We start from the raw sequence: 12,160 nt of genomic DNA, 5'->3' as shown, positions 1-12,160 counted from the left end.
CTGATAAGTGCACCTTCTACTACCCTCCTGTGAATAATTTTGTTGCTTTTGTATATAAGCCTACTGGTTTTTGAAATCCATCCTTTGGTCATTTTCCAACATGTCTAGCTATAGCACTCCCCTGAGAGTTAAGCTGTACTGTACTACTGCCCTTCTATGTTCTTGGACTCTAGTCCTTATTCCACTACCTGATTCCCCCACATATCTGTCTCCACAATTATTGCAATTGATTATGTATACCCCCGCGTACATCATCTGTATTACTGTCTTCTCCTTCCAATTTATTTTTACATACTTTGTTTTTAAGGTATTATCAAAGGTATATACAAATTTATATTGACTTTCTTTCATTTTTGAAGTGATTTGTTTCATTTTAGGCATAAAAGGGAGGGCAACTATTTTCTTGTTTTCTTTCTTCCATGTACTCTCTACATTCGCCTCTGTAAAATATTTTCTAGCTTTTGTTGATGCCTTTTTCTGAACCATTCCGGGTATGCTAATGCATCGAAGCTTTTATCGATGTAATTTATTTCTTGCTCTATCTTACAAGGGTCACACGTTCTCATTGCCCTAAGAAATAAACCTGTTAGAACCCCTATTTTTATATCATGACTATGAAAAGAGAAAAAGAAATGAAATATATGTTTGTATGTGTGGGCTTTTCTATATGTGCTGAATTCATATCCTGTTTCTTTTCTTTCTATGAGTATGTCTAAAAAGGGCAGTTTATTATTGCTACTTTTCTCTAAAGTGAACTGGATATTGTTATCAACTTATTGAGCTCATCTAGAAAAGGTTTCTATTTTATTTCCATCCCCTTGCAGAATAGCAAAAATATCATCCACGTATCTCCACCATCCTTGCAGTTTTAAAGTTAAGGATATTCACAGTTCCTACAAGACTAAAGACAAACCTAATGAGGGTATTTTCAATCCGAAACATCGAAGGGCCGAGAGTGACCAACAAATTCTCGGTAATGTTTTAAAAGGTTTCGTCTTTTTTTTTTTTTTTTTTTTTTTTTTTAGGAGTCTGGGTTTAGTAGACTCAATGATTAATAGGCGTGTTTTTATTTATCCCAATTTTAGCATTTTATACAAATACAATAACAAGAAAAAATATATTTTTTATGATGAGAGGTGTAAAGAAATCCCAAATCATATTCTGATACTGTTAAACTCGAGTGCTCGAATGATATTCGTACATTAGAAGCGCAGCAACAATGTGAACTCTCAACAGAGCTAGGCCAGATTAACCCTATTGACCCTTAAGTTTCTAATGTCCTAAAAGAATTGCCTATGACCTCTGGAATGCAGAGATAAATTCAGTACAAGACACAAGCCTTTTTAGGAAAAACAAAAATCTAACTGGAAACCAGTGGGTAAAGGGAAGTGTATGATTGACCCTTAAGTTTCTAATGTCCTAAAAGAATTGGCTATGACCACTGGAATGCAGAGATAAGTTCAGTACCAAGACACAAAGCCTTTTTAGGAAAAAGCCTAACTGGAAACCAGTGAGTAACACAAACGACAGGAAGACGAAATAGGTTACTGGAGCAGTGACCACAAAGCTACCTGTAGAAAGACAGTGAGCACCCCCTTTAATAGAAAGATGATCTAGGTGAGAAGAGAGCTAGTGGCCACTTATCTTGCATTTTAATTTAATTCATTCGTCATGAGACGAGAGGGAAAAGATGAAGAGGGTATTACAAGAGTAAATAATGTGGTACATAGTTTTATTTAATAAGGTTTTAGTGGCTAAACAGAATAATCTGACAGCTGAAGAAAGAGCAATTCGATATGAAACGTAAGGAATCGATTGGTTAAATCAATGGGACGAAAAGCCAAAAACAGGAATATTGACCCAAGTCGAAAATTCGTCAAACAGATTTTTCTTCACTAAAGTTCGCCGAGGTAGACGATCAAACATCGTTCAGATGAAAGGAAAGGCTGACGTCGGTTCTAGCCCTACAGAGGATTTCTGGGAACGTGGGAAAATCAAGTGGACTGAAAATATTTGGGTTTTTGTAAGAATCTATTTTATATGTCTTCTAAAAGGGACAAGTGAATACACACAGACACACACAGACACACACACACATATGTATATATATATATATATATATATTTATATATATATATGTGTGTGTGTGTGTGTGTGTGTGTGTGTGTGTGTGCGCGCGCGCGCACGCGTGTGTGTATAATATATATGTGTCTAATATATATGGAGATAGTGTGAACATGTATGCATGCATAATTCAAGAACATGAAAGGATTTAGAAAAACTATCAAGAGAGTTTATAGTGTTCTAAGGGGTCCCCAATAACAAAAATGTTAAAAGTCTGTGTATAATATACAAATACTTTATAAAAGCTTTCGAAAGCTTTTATGAAGGGTTTATAAATTATACACGAGCTTTTAACATTTTTATTATTGTGGACACCTTCAAACATAAAAGGGTTTGTTAGCGATAAAACTGAAAACCTAATTATTCAAGAAAATCATCCAGGCAGACTTGATTATGACAGCAATCTGCACGCCACAATTGAAAATTCCTGCACGAGCTGAAATTTTATCCGAAGAAAGTTTATATATGACGTCAAAACGGAGCCTACCCAGGATTTTAACACCAGGCGTTGCCTCCTGGCCTTTTAACACCAAAGGCAAAATCAGCCCCATACGACAGAATGAGGTTGATAGCGAGTCTCGTCCACAGAGCTATGCACACTAAGCCACTGAATTCTAAAGTACTGTGACCTAGTCCTTTTCCCACCTTTGCTAGATCCAATCCTCTTATTTGGAAACCTCTGAGTACTGCTAGAAATTCCAAGAAGGGAACTGAATTGGAGGACGTCGTGGATGAAAGTACGCGTCGAATGTTTCAAAGAGACTAGGTGAATTGGATCGAATCCCCAGAAAAAGCTCAAACGAAAACTCGAGAAGAACGAAAGGAAGGAGAGAGAGAGAGAGAGAGAGAGAGAGAGAGAGCCTGTCGAAATAGAAAGGAATGGAGTGGAATATAGAATTTAGCCCACAGGTCATTCAGGGCTGGAAAGGAAAATTGAGAGTAGGTAGGTTTGAAAGGTGTAGCAGGAAGAAAACCTCAAAGCAGTTGCACTGTGAAACGAGTGTTAGGAGAGGGTGGATAGTAAGATGGAAGAGAGAGAATATGAACGGGGGTGGTATATAAAAGAAATGAAAGGGGTTGCAGCCAAGCATAATCCTTAGAAGTATTGTTTGTATCTCAGTCAGCTACATTATAAGCAAAACGGTACCAAGGGTGCTTTGCTAGACTTTCACATTTCCTGCACGCATTATTTCTAGCCATTAACTTTACTATACATTTAATTACTGCTCTGTGATCACAACAGATCAGTAAGCACAATATAAACGCAGGATCTCGATAGTGATTAACAACTACGATGACTGGCTCTCATGATCCAAATTGTTTGTTTGAGAAAGAATCAGGAATAATATAAAAAAAGTTATCCCTTCTTCTTTACATTCCCCAATATCCTGGTTAGATATCTTTCTGTTTACCTGTACGTATCACTTGGTAATTAATGATTATATTACCTTCTGTTATTTTCGTTCAAATGAACGCCATATTCGTTAGAAGCTCGTATTGATTCAAGTCAGTGGGGCCCCTTTGGTGGGCTTGCTCTATATAGATAGGGTGCAATCTTCTGAATAGTAATGATAATGTAAATTAACAAATAATATCATAGTAGCATAAGCCTTAAAATGGAAAAAATAATCCACAGTCATGCAAAATAATAATAATAATAATAATAATAATAATAATAATAATAATAATAATAATAATAATAATAATAATAATAATAATAATAATAATAATAATAATAATAATAATAATAATAATAATAATAATAATAATAATGTTCCTTTTCTACTTTCTCTTTCAGGCTCAACTGGACGACATATAAATTAGCATCATTGCTGCTTTGGAGTTCTTGTTTTTTTAAATCCTAATTCTTTGGAGTCTCTGTCTTTTGAAGTCCTAATTCTCTGGAGTCTTTGTTTTTTGAAGTCCTTACTAGTTGAAGTCTTTGTTTTTTAAGTCCTAATTCTTTAGAGTCTTGGTTTTCAAGTCCTAATTCTCTGGAGTCTTTGTTCTTTGAAATCTCAACTCTTGCTTAGGCATAAAGTGATTTCACCTCGACGGTTGACAATAATGTTATATAACATTTCATTTTGTTAACTGCTATGGATTTTTATGTTCCGAAGACGAAAGATGATACCAAAATCTTGATAACTGTTTCTGATATATAAATAATATTCACCAAGTAAGTCATTTTTATGGTAATGTTGCATTATACAACAAGATTGTTAGATCAAGTCATTGTTGATTCTGAAAGATATATTTTATTTTGCACAAGTAGCTTCAAGCATTAGTAGTTTTGATTTTAAATGCATATAGTTTTATGTATGGAATTTATGATATGGGAAAAGACCGATAGCATCAGAAATACAGATAACACTGTGCTAAGGATGAATTAGAAATGATAAAATGAAGGATGCTAAGTCACTCCTAATGATATTAAAAGGAAAATCCTTGTTAGTACACCTGTGGTTCATTTAAAACAGACCAAATGTACTAAGCTACACGTATAAATTTGGGAAAATGTATTAATCTATAAATTTAAAAAAATATACGAATTTTAAATATAAATTCTGGAAAATGTATTAATCAATAAATATAAATTCAGGAAAATGTATTAATCAAAAATATAAATTTAGGAAATTGTATCAATCTATAAATATAAATTTAGGAAAATGTATTAAACCTATAGATATAGATTTAGGAAAATGTATTAAACCTGTAGATATAGATTTAAAAAATGTATACATTTATAAATCTAAATTTAGCAAAATGTATTAACCTATAAATATAGACGTAGGAAAGTTTATTTATCTATAGATATAGATTTTAAAAATGTATAAATCTTAAAAGATGAATTTAGGGAAATGTATTAACCTATAGATATAAATATAGGAAAATGTATTTTACCTATGAATATAAATTTAAGAATTTCTAATCTACAAATATAAATTCGAGAAAAATATCCATACAAATTGCGGATATTCTTCTAAACGATTATTTTGTCTGTAGAAGAGTGTAAAATTTTTATTATTATTATTATTTATTATTATTATTATTATTATTATTATTATTATTAATATTTTTATTATTATTATTATTATTATTCTTATTATTATTATTATTATTATTATCTTTTTTTTTTTTTTTTTTTTTTTTTTTGCTCTATCACAGTCCTCCAATTCGACTGGGTGGTATTTATAGTGTGGGGTTCCGGGTTGTATCCTGCCTCCTTAGGAGTCCATCACTTTCCTTACTATGCCGTTTTCTAGGATCACACTCTTCTGCATGAGGGCCCGGAGCTACTTCAGCCTCTAGTTTTTCGAGATTCTTTTTCAGGGATCTTGGGATTGTGCCTAGTGCTCCTATGATTATGGGTACGATTTCCACTGGATATCCCATATCCTTCTTATTTCTATTTTTCAGATCTTGATACTTTATCCATTTTTTCCCTCTCTTTCTCTTCAACTCTGGTGTCCCATGGTATTGCGACATCAATGAGTGATACTTTCTTCTTGACTTGGTCAATCAACGTCACGTCTGGTCTATTTGCACGTATCACCCTATCCGTCCTGGATACCATAGTGTCCCAGAGGATTTTGCGTGATCGTTTTCTATCACTCCCTCAGGTTGGTGCTCGTACCACTTATTACTGCAAGGTAGCTGATGTTTCTTGCACATGCTTCATTTGAGGGCTTTTTTTACAGAATCATGCTTTTTTTTGTACTTGTTCTGTGCAAGTGCCGGGCATTCGCTTGCTATGTGGTTTATGGTTTCATTTTTCGTATTGCACTTCCTACATATGGGTGAGAGATGTTATTTCCATCTATCGTTCTTTGAACATATCTGGTCTTTAGGGCCTGATCTTGTGCCGCTGTTATCATTCCTTCAGTTTCCTTCTTTAGCTCTCCCCTGTAGCCATTGCCATGTGTCATCGCTGGCTAGTTCTTTAGTCTGTCTCATGTATTTGTCCGTGCATTGGTTTGTTGTGCCAGTCCTCTGTTCTGTCTGTCATTCTCCTGTCTCTGTATATTTGTGGGTCTTCGTCTACTTTTATTAGTCCTTCTTCCCATGCACTCTTTAGCCACTCGTCTTCACTGGTTTTCAGATATTGCCCCAGTGCTCTGTTCTCGGTGTTGACGCAGTCCTCTATACTTAGTAGTCCTCTCCCTCCTTCCTTTCGTGTTATGTATAGTCTGTCCGTATTTGCTCTTGGGTGTAGTGCTTTGTGTGTTGTCATATGTTTCCTGGTGGTTTTTCTGATCTATGCTGCGGAGTTCTGCCTTCGTCCATTCCCACTATTTCCCTGCGCTGTATCTGATTACTGGCACTGCCCATATGTTTATGGCTTTTAATCATATTTCCGGCGTTGAGTTTTGACTTGAGTATCGCCTTGAGTCTCTGCATATATTCTTTCCTGATCGTGTCCTTCATCTCTTGGTGTTTTATATCCCCTCCTTCCATTATTCCCAGGTATTTGTATCCTGTCTCATCTATGTGTTTGATGTTGCCCCTCCCATCTGGTAATCTTTATCCTTCAGTCTCGTTACTTTGCCCTTTGTATGTTGACTAAGGCGCATTTTCTATTCCAAACTCCATCCTAATGTCCCCAGATACAATCCTTACAGTCTGGATTAGGGTATCTATTTCCCTGATGCTCTTACCATACAGCTTTGATGTCGTCCATGAACATCAGATGGTTGATTCTGTTGCCTCTTTTCTTGAGTTGGTACCCAGCATCCATCTTCTGTAGTACTTTTGTCATGGGAATCATGGTACTACGTTTTTAAGAGTGAGTGGGGACAGTGAGTCGCCCTGGAAGATTCCTCTCCTGAAATTAATTAACCTCTGCTAGTCTTATTCCAGAGCTTGTAAGTATTGTATTCCAGTTGCGCATTGTATTTTTTGAGGAAGCTGATGGTGTTTTCCTCTGCCCCATATATTTTCAGGCATTCTATTAGCCATGTGTGTGGTATCATGTCGAAGGCTTTCTTATAGTCTATCCATGCCATGCTTAGGTTGGTTTTCCTTCTCCTACTGTTCTTCATTACCATTTTGTCTATCAGGAGCAGGTCTTTTGTGCCCCTACACTTCCTTCTGCAGCCTTTCTGTTGGTGGGGGATGGTGTTTGTCTCCTCTAGGTAATTGTATAGCCTTTCACTGTTATGATACCTGTTAGTAACTTCCACATTATTGGTAGGCAGGTGATAGGCCTGTAGTTACTGGCTATATCTCCCTTACTCTTGTCTTTCTGGACTAAGGATGTTCTTCCTGTGGTCATCCATTTGGGCGCATGGTGATTTGTGATACAATGCTGGAGTTGTTCTGCTGTTCTTGGGGTGTAGGGCCTTGAAGTTTTGATCCAGTATCCACGGACTTTATCGGGACCTGGGGCTTTCCAGTTTGGCATTTTCTTTAGTTGGTGTCTGACTGTGTCTCGTGATGTCAGTGAATCTTTGTTTTATTCTCCTTGTTTCTTCTGCCTTGACTTCCTGGAGCCATGTTGCATGTTTGTTTTGTGATACCAGATTGCTCCATATGTTTTTCCCAGAGTCTCTTACTTGTTATGGATAGCTTTCAGGAATCTGTTCGGTTCCCGATTCCAGAAGAAAGCTATCCTTAAAGTTTTAAATTTAAATTATATGTACATATGCATAACTTTGGATTTGTTTCTCCATTTGAAGACTCGTGCTACTATGAGGATTTTTAAATTATTATTTACAAATTATAATTTAATGATCGCGTAAAAATCTACAGACCAAAGTTGCGAGGGTTTGACTGTGTCAAGAGAGATACAAGGGAGTTGGGATTGAATGAGGAAGATGCACTGGACCAAAGGAGATGGGAACGAATGCGTTTTGAAGAACCATTGTACAGCTGGTAGAAGAAAAGAAAGAAGAAGAATAAGAAGAAAGGAAGGAAGCAAGAAGAAGAAAGCCCTTTTCAAGATGTTTACCGAGATGAATGCATGCAATGAAAAAATAAAATGCCATGAATGAAATATGGAAGGTGGGAATAAATAGGGCTCCAGCAACAAATGGAATAACTCGCGTGCTGGCTAACAAGAAATAATAATTAAATGAATAATCTCTTTTTCTTCAACAATCTGCTGGCCTGGCTACAGAAATGTTATTTATATTCTGTAGATTGTTCAAACAAAATGAATTACAAGTAGAGACAAGTGAGGCATCATGTCAGCGCGTGAACCGGATTCCGGTAGATGGAAAAAATAATATATAAAATGTTTTGGTGGCGATTCAGATATGGCCGTCATTTTATGAAATTGACCACTTACAAAGAGCAGGATTGACTGGCCTTTCAAAAGGCAAGTCAGATCAAACTGACATCAGAAGTCTCGAAACGACGTAGATAAACGTAAATTTTTGTCAAAACATGATTTTTCGTTCTTCAAAATATGTTCGCTGAATAATCATTTGGGAAATGGGTCTAGAGAAATTCCAATTATTCCACGAGAAGCAATTTTCAATTTAACGACGACTTATCGATATGTATAAGGACATTATTCTCATTCGTATCATTTCCAATTAAAAGCTTCTCACCCTGCCCTAATTCATAGGCTTGGATCAATATTCTCTCTCTCTCGATTTATAATGATCCTTCTTCGCTGTCAGTGACGTAAAATGCGTAACATGGCCTCTGCATCTCCCGCAGGAAGCTCTAGGGTTGGAGGGTGGGGTGGGGTAGGGGGTAGGGGGTAGGGGGGGGTCCCACTAAATCTAAACTAGACCCCTGGATTTCCATAGCTAACTCCAGGGAAGACTTGCTTCAAAATTTCGGATACCCTCAGCCTTCCCGTCCAAGGGTAATTTATGTAGGCCTTCACTCGCTCCAGCCCCGGTGAAATACTTTGTATGCCGCTGTCTTGGTTGCCATGGATACGGGCGGCGTCTTCCTGGATTGGCGCCTTCTGACAGGCAAGCCAGTCTTCCTACGGCGCTGATCCCTCCAGATACCATTTTAGCGTGTACCATTGCGCAAGGATCAGATCGAACGGAAAACAAATGCAATGCGTCAAGAAATAGGCAGCAGGGTTGCGATCATAATGAGATGGAGTGATCTGTGTGTTTGGTTAGTTGATTAATGAAATAAAAATAAAAATTCGGAACGCAAGCATCCTTGATACCTAGAACTTGTGCCAACTTTTAATGTGGCAATTATAATTACTAACATATATAGCGGTCATAGTCAACAGAGGAAAAAAAAAGATGAAATTCCGTTTTAGTTCGATAGTTTCGGCCTCCATTGGCCCTTATCGAGAGCTGCTTATTATCTGTGTATGTATGTACGTATGTATAAGTGTATATAGTATATATATACAAATATGTACACATACAATAGTGTATTGTTTCCTTTAAAGGGCGCCTGGCTGTAAAAATCTTGACGATTCAGATTTTATTGTAATATTTAGGTTTTACAATTTAATTAAACCTTTTTTTTAAAGAAGCACATTTTTTAAATTAGCAAAGTTGTCCTTCATCTGTGCATAAGTAGCTTATCGAACACGAAGCCTCCTACTTTTCGTATTTCCATTAATAAAAAACAAAAAGTCGACGTATCTCGTAGCTAACCTTCGTTGCGTCTCTTATTGAGATGTAGATGCCTTTTCAATTAAGAGTGAAATCCAGTCGCGAACTTGTAAATACGTAATCGGGTGGAAATCTGAAAGCATTCCATCTTTAGGAGTTAATTGGATGGAGAATATCCTCAGCTCGTGATGCAAGCGAGGTGGAATGATTCTGCTGTGCCTCGGATACCGGTTGCGTCATTGCAGCATCATGCAACCTGTCTGCATTCTTATTGCGTAAATGCGTAAGGGCTGTTGCTGGAGGTTGCGAGAATACGTTTCTCTAACGACTGACTTAAACGTTTTCCCATTTTCGCTTAAAGCAATAAAAACGACTTAAAAGATATAAAATGTTTCGTGGAATATTTTGCCAACGATTTCCTGAGTCATTATTTGTTGTGTTTTTTTTTTTTTTTATATAATCCATTGGCTTGTATTTTGGTATATTCTCCATTACTAACGATTTACGACCTTTTCCTGACAAAGTTTGTTTTCTCCAATTGATAACTTCATTAGCTGTTGTGTCTATGTTTGTGGGTTTCTTATCCTTATCGTTTATTTAATTTTTTCGAGTCCTAGATTATCTCACATGTCCCCATTTTCCATCCAACTTATTAAAACAATATGAAAAGAAAGGGCGTGACTCAATTTCAATAAGGAAATGAACTTCATTGATGATTTTCTCAGCTCTTATTTAGATTTACATTTTACATTCAAAATTTAAATTAGCCAGACATAAACTAGATTGCTGTTTTTATTCTCACAGTTGCTCCAGAAAAAGTTAAAAGTAGAAATGAAGTGAGACAAAAACCAGCCATCTCATTTACTATCGAGATGCCTTTGTCCGTCCGTCCGTCCGCATTTTTTCCGTCCGCCCTCAGATCTTAAAAACTACTGAGGCTAGAGGGCTGCAAATTGGTATTATGGTCATCTACCCTCCAATCATCAAGTATACCAAATTGCAGCCGTCTAGCCTCGGAAGTTTTTTTTTTTTTTTTTTTTTTTTTTATCTAATTTAAGATTAAACGTAGCAGTGGAACATGTGTCTGGCAGCACCCACACTCGGCCGCATCTGGGGAGTCAGTGATCAATTCGAGGTCGTGGTAACTGATGGTTTCATACAGTATCATACGCTGTACAGAAAACTCGAGAGCTTCGTCTGCAAATTTTTTACTTGTTCTATTTTTTGTCATGGAAATAAGTAACAAAAAAACAGCTGATTTAATTTTAAGACTTATAGATCTTTGAGTGATCAATTTGCTATAATCAGTTGGATGGAACTGTCCGCGCATATTTTACTTGTTTTATTGTTGTCATTCAAATAAGTAAGAAAAAAAATTATTTAATTTGAAGACATATAGAATTTGCATCGATCAGTTTTGCTATAATCAGTTGGAATTGTCGAACTTTCAGCTACAATTCGTCGAAGAATTCTCATCTGTTTCAGACTCTTAAAGCATTCACAATGTGAAGTGATTAAAGAAAAAAATGGGCTTTGGCAGAAATATGAATCGGTTATTGGAAAAAAGTTCTTTGTTGTATTGTAGAAAAGAAACCAAGTATCTATTATTGTCTTCACATCATTCAGTTCTTTGAAGCTGGTTTCAAAAGGTAGTGTGTAAAAAAAAAATTTCATTATGTGTCAAATGGAATCCGGTTAATAATGGGAAGAACAATGAATACGGTTTGTAAGGTCGTTTTTAGAGATATTATTTTTCCGATTACTCTGTTTTAAGTTATAACAATTAGACTTCTTTTTTTTCTCTCTATTATATCAGTTCCTTATTAATTTGTCGATATTTCTGTTCTTCTAAGAACTGGTCTTTTTATTTTTCACAAAGCCTTCTGTTATTTCTTTCGAGTGAACGCTATAATATTCTTTGGAAGCTTGAATTTCTGGTCAGTTGCCCCTTTGGTGGGCTTGTTCCATATGGATATGGTTCATCTTCGGAATAATAATAATAAATATTAATAATAATAATAATAATAATAATAATAATAATAATTTGTTTCTGGTGATTAGAAATTAATTTCTCGATACAATAAGCTGTAGGTCCAGTTGCTAGGTAAACAATTATTGGTTCCTAGCCACATAAAAAAATATCTAATCCTTCGGGCCAGCCTTAGGAGAGCTGTTAATCAGCTCAGTGGTCTGGTTAAAACAAGGATATACTTAACTTTATAATAATGTTAGGGGGATCCACATAGTTCCAGGAAGTTATGCGTAAGTTTTCATCACAATAAAGTTCCGCCATCGATATCAGAAACCCGCCGTTCAATTAAATTAAATACGTGTTATGCTGTTGGATGCATATTTTCCGAAGGTGACCTTTATAAGAGACGCTAATACCTTACGACCTTGGATGGATCGTCTCGGGATTCGACGTATTTTGAAAGCCACTTAATCGAGACTACACTTTTAATCTTCAAGGCATTACGCAACCCGCGTCAGGGCGT

The sequence above is a fragment of the Macrobrachium nipponense genome, chromosome 5, assembly GCF_015104395.2.
Source record: "Macrobrachium nipponense isolate FS-2020 chromosome 5, ASM1510439v2, whole genome shotgun sequence".
NCBI lineage: Eukaryota > Metazoa > Arthropoda > Malacostraca > Decapoda > Palaemonidae > Macrobrachium > Macrobrachium nipponense.
The sequence above is the reverse complement of the archived record's forward strand: the minus strand, read 5'-3'. Positions refer to the sequence as shown.